We start from the raw sequence: 5244 nt of genomic DNA, 5'->3' as shown, positions 1-5244 counted from the left end.
GCAAGAGGAAAGATTTCCAAGCAAGGAAGCCGGAAGGGGCCCAATGTTGAGAACTGAAGCATGAGTCTGAGCAAGACCAGCAAGCAGGCAATTGTGGGGCTTTTGAGCTACCTGGTTGTCTTTTCCAACCTAATGGACCCAGAGCATGAGGTCCAATTCGTTGGTGGAATATAGTATAGATGAAGTTAAGGGGCAGTAGAGACCAAGGTTGGTCTGAAACAGGCCTGAGCTAAATTCACCAAAACCCCACCATGTTCTCTTCTTAGTATCTATTTATTCTGGTCTCAGTGACTTTGGGAAATGAGCACACATAATCTGCACTCAAAGCAAACTCTATCAGGGGAATAAAACCTCTGGGCAAGCACAGCTTTGGTATTTCTACCTGTCCTGATGAGGAAGGAAAAGAGTAAAGGAGGAAATTCCACAAGCATGGAAGCCCTTAGTTCACCCCTTCATTCAGTTTAGAAAGCACTCACATCACATGAACTTACAGTACTATGTTGATCACTCTTAAAAAGTCATTGGGGGCTTCCGCGAAGTGGGCTCGTGGACCAGTGAGACCAGAAGAAGATTTTAGCACCCGGGAGGTCGCGGACCGCTGTTCTGTGGCTGTCATCATGCCACAAAATGAATATATTGAATTACACCGTAAACGCTATGGGTATCGTTTGGATTACCATGAGAAAAAGAGAAAGAAAGAAAGAAAGTCGGGAGGCCCATGAACGTTCAAAGAAGGCCAAAAAAATGATTGGCCTGAAGGCTAAGCTCTACCATAAACAGCGCCATGCTGAGAAAATACAAATGAAAAAGACTATTAAGATGCATGAAAAGAGAACCACCAAACAAAAGGATGATGAGAAGACCCCACAAGGAGCAGTACCCGCCTATCTGCTGGACAGAGAGGGACAGTCTAGAGCAAAAGTACTTTCCAACATGATTAAGCAGAAACGAAAAGAGAAGGCGGAAAATGGGAAGTCCCTCTACTCAAAGTCCGTGCCTAAGGAGAAACAGAAGTATTGAAAGTTATTCGAACAGGAAAAAGAAAAAAGAAAGCATGGAAGAGGATGGTTACTAAAGTCTGCTTTGTTGGTGATGGCTTTACAAGAAAACCGCCTAAATATGAAAGGTTCATTGGGCCAATGGGCCTGCGCTTCAAAAAAGCCCACGTCACACATCCTGAGCTGAAAGCTACTTTTTGCCTGCCAATACTTGGTGTGAAAAAGAACCCATCATCCCCATTGTATACAACTCTGGGTGTAATCACCAAAGGCACAGTTATTGAAGTGAATGTGAGTGAATTGGGCCTGGTGACACAAGGAGGCTAGGTTATCTGGGGAAAGTATGCCCACGTTACTAACAATCCTGAATAGTTACTTCCTGGACAGTGACTTCCACTGAAGACTACACATCCTTTGGAAAACATCACTGTGATCTTTCTGAATACTACCAAGGTGCCTTACCCATAAATTGTAAAGAAAAATAAAAATAAAAACTGTTCACTTTTACAGTTAGTCTTTAGTCTGGGGCCTAAGGACTTATATATTGATGTGACTGAGTAGCAAGCATACAAATAGATGTCTGTGAACTAGGAAGTGTATGCAGCAATGGAAAAGCCACCAGTATAGTTTTAAGTACCCATAAGGTTACTGACCACTTATTTATTGGGTGGGCTAGAAAATTTAGATCTGTTCAAATACTTTTCCATCTCATTGCCATTAATCCTAAACAATGGAGCATGGAGCATTTTAAGCACAGGTTTAAATTTATAAAATATTTCATTAAAAGAATTATACTGAAAATTCAAAAAAAAAAAAAAAAGTCATTGGGGACCTTAGCGGTCCTTCTCTCCCTTTTACCCCAGGATACCCAAAATTCTATGTCTCAACATGAAAGAAACTTCCTAATTTCACAGAACAAAGAAATTCATAAATCAAGGAAATTTAAAATGAATCAGTAGGTACATCATCAGAGAGGTGGTTAAAACAAGCTAGGAGGTTTTTCTATAGGCCTCAGGTCCTCTGATGATGTTCTTAGGTTTGGGGTTGGGGGAAACTAATGGTTTTATAAGTTAATAGATTCCAAAAGGTGTATCATCTATTAGTCACAGAACTTTAGTTATGGCACAGAGGTGGACAAAGGATGGATGTTCCAGGGTCTGAAGCCAGCCCAAGATAAGGTAATCAGCCCTGGACCTGCATCATTCCAACCCCTCTACACCACTGCAATCTTAGTCAATTGGTCTTTGTAGACACAGTTTCTTTCCAGGAATTCTTGTTCATATTGATGAATACATGGTCAAGATGGCAGCAGCACCTGAAGCACTAATGTCCTAAAGGCTCAAGTCAGCTGGGAATAATCTGGACAGAAAAGTTGACACAGTCATAATATCTGCAGGCAGTTAGGATCCTGGACCCTCCCCATAAGAGGGCCAGCAAACCAATCTCTGCTCATATCGACAACGCTGAGACTGCAAGAGCAGATGTACAGATGGAATCATCTCCCCCAAAGCCCCACTTTGCCCTGTGAAACCTCATGCCCCTGCACAGTCTCCACACCTGCAGGGAAACCACTGATCCTCGTGCACTAATAAGGGACAATCTACATCTGACAGGGTTGTTCTCTTCTTCCTTTGCTTTCTTGTTGCTTTGAACAATCCCAAACTAACACTTGGTTCCAAGACATGGGAGGTGTTTTGGGGTCCTACACCGAAGCCCTTCCTTCTTGTCAACTCTTTCTCTTTTTCTTTCCTCTTCTGACACCCATCCATAGTCAACGGTGTGGCTGGTCACTAGCTTACTGAACAGCCTACAGTTCCTATGTGAAACCTCTGGGCGTCCATGGCCTTTATCTGCCTAAGATGTAGAAGTCTCATTTTGTGGTTTTTATTGATGTGACACCATAAACTCAGTTTATGTCCTTTCTCCTAATCTGCTGCTCTCCCATTTCTTTTTCCTTCCCCTCTCCCAATCCTTCTTCCTACCTCTCTTTCAGTGTCTACCAACCTCCTTTGCTCACCACCTCCTCTCTCATCCAAATCTACTCCCTTTTGTCTCTCATTAGAAAAGAGCAGGCTTCTAGGTGATAACAACAAAACACAACTAAATAAGATGTAATGAGCTAACACACACACACACACACACACACACCATATCAAAGTTGGACAAGACAAACTAACAGAAAAATAAAAGATCCCAAAGAAAAGGCACAAAAACCAAAGACCAACTCATTTACACATTCAGGAGTCCCATAAAAACACAGAACTGAAAGCTATAATATATATATATGTATATGTATATGTATATGTATATGTATATGTAGTGGATCTGGTGCAGAGTTATGCAGGTCCTGTGCTTGCTGCTCTAGTCTCTGTGAGTTCATATGAGCTTAGCTCAGTGGTTTCAGAGGGCTTTGTTCTCTTGGTGTCCTCCCTCAACTCCTTCTGTCCCCTTCTGAGGGGTTCCCTGTGCTGTGAGGGGAGGATTTGATGGAGGCTATCCCATTTAGATCTGTGTGTTTCAAGGTCTCTCCTCCTCCTCCTCCTCCTCTTCTTCTTCTTGTTCTTCTTGTTCTTGTTCTCTCTCTCTCTCTCTCTCTCTCTCTCTCTCTCTCTCTCTCTCTCTCTCTCTCCCTCCTCTCATGTATGGCTGTAGGTCTCTCTATTTGTTTCTGTCTATTTCAGGAGGAAGCTTTTCTAATGGTGGCTTAATAAGGCACCCATCTTTAATTAGAGAAGAATATCATTAGGAGTCCATTAGGACGAATTTACTTATTTTATTTTTTTCTTATTTTACATATCAATCCCAGTTCCCCCTCCCACTCTCCTTCCCTCCCATGTCCCCTGGCTCCCCCTCCCATCCCATTTCTTCCCCTTCACAGGGAGAGTGATGCCATCCAGGAGGGATCATCAAAATCTGACAAGTCATTTGGAGTAGGGACTAGGCCCTCCCTCCTGCCTCTAGGCTAAGAGAGTATCTCCCTCCATGGTGAATGTACTCCCAAAGTTCTTTCATACACCAGGGATACATCCTGGTTCCACAGTCAGAGGTCCCTTAGACTTCCCAGGCCTTCTAACTGAGACCCACATTCAGGAGTTCTGAGTCAGTACAATGCTGGGTTTCCAGCTATCAGTCTGGGATCCATTAGCTCCCCCTTGTTTATTTAGGTCAGCTGTCTCTATGGGTTTCCAGTCTGGTCTTGACCCCTTTTCTTATCACTCCTCCCTCTCTGCAACTGGATTCCAGAAGTTTGGCTCAGTGTTTAGCTGTGAGTGTCTGCTTAGGAGTCCATTTTATTGTCTTCTGTTTTAGACCAGTAGTATTTGGTTTTACCCTAGGACTCTGGAATATCTAGGTCTGGTTCTTTGACACTCAAGCAGTGTCCAGTATAGGTTCCATCTCATGGAGTGGTTCATAAGTCAAATTAGACATTGTGTTGCCAATACCCTAGCATATTTTGCAGGCAGGATAGATTGTAGATCAAAGGTTTTGTTGTTGGGTTAGTGTGTGTTTTTCTGTTTTGGTAGCATAGAGAGCACTTTCTGTGTCATAGACACTAGAACAAGGGGATGAAGGTTCTATGTAGGCGCCAGCTCAACCTTTCCATGTTCAATGAGTTGTATGGGTGCTGTCTTCAGCAATGTGGTTTTGCTGTCAGTTTGTGAAGAGCAACCTATTGTCTTGGGATCAGTCTGGGTTGTTTGGGGGATTTTCATGGGACTCCTTTGGCTAACAACTCAACCAAAAGAAACTCAATCCTGATACTGAAGCTTCATTTGGTGAAAGAGGTGGCCAGTAGAGGTTCTGTCTCCTTCGTTTGGAGACTTTATTAGGATCACCTGTGTATATTATAGGAAGTTTCCACTGCACTTTGTGCCATACCAGCTGCTCAAGCGTTCCTTAAATGCTCTTCAATTCTAGTTATCTTTTCTCTCATTTCCCCCTTCAACCTCATCTTCCCTCCTCCTTCACACCTGACCCTCCAATTCTGTCCTGCCTACCCATCTCCAGGAAAATCTATTCTACTTTTCCCTTCCTAGGGAGATGCATGTGTTCCCTCCACTTCCTCTTACCTAACCTCTTTGGGTTTATGGATTGTAGCTTAGTTAATATACAGATATAAGCAAATAAATAGATATCATATTTATCTTTCAGGGTCTGGGTTATCTCTAGTCCCACCCATTTGCCTTCAAACTTTATGATGTTATTTTTTAAAGAGCTGAGTAATATTCCAATGTACTACACTTTC

The 5244-nt window shown here is 42.8% G+C and overlaps 1 pseudogene; it reads left to right on the top strand.

Annotated features, from left to right (window-relative positions):
- Nucleotides 1-543: 543 nt before the first annotated feature.
- Nucleotides 544-1352, top strand: LOC127226831 (ribosome biogenesis protein NSA2 homolog; annotated as a pseudogene).
- Nucleotides 1353-5244: the final 3892 nt, after the last annotated feature.

Source organism: Phodopus roborovskii, unplaced genomic scaffold (assembly GCF_943737965.1).
Source record: "Phodopus roborovskii unplaced genomic scaffold, PHOROB, whole genome shotgun sequence".
In the NCBI taxonomy this organism is placed as follows: Eukaryota; Metazoa; Chordata; class Mammalia; order Rodentia; family Cricetidae; genus Phodopus; species Phodopus roborovskii.
The sequence above is the reverse complement of the archived record's forward strand: the minus strand, read 5'-3'. Positions and strand labels throughout refer to the sequence as shown.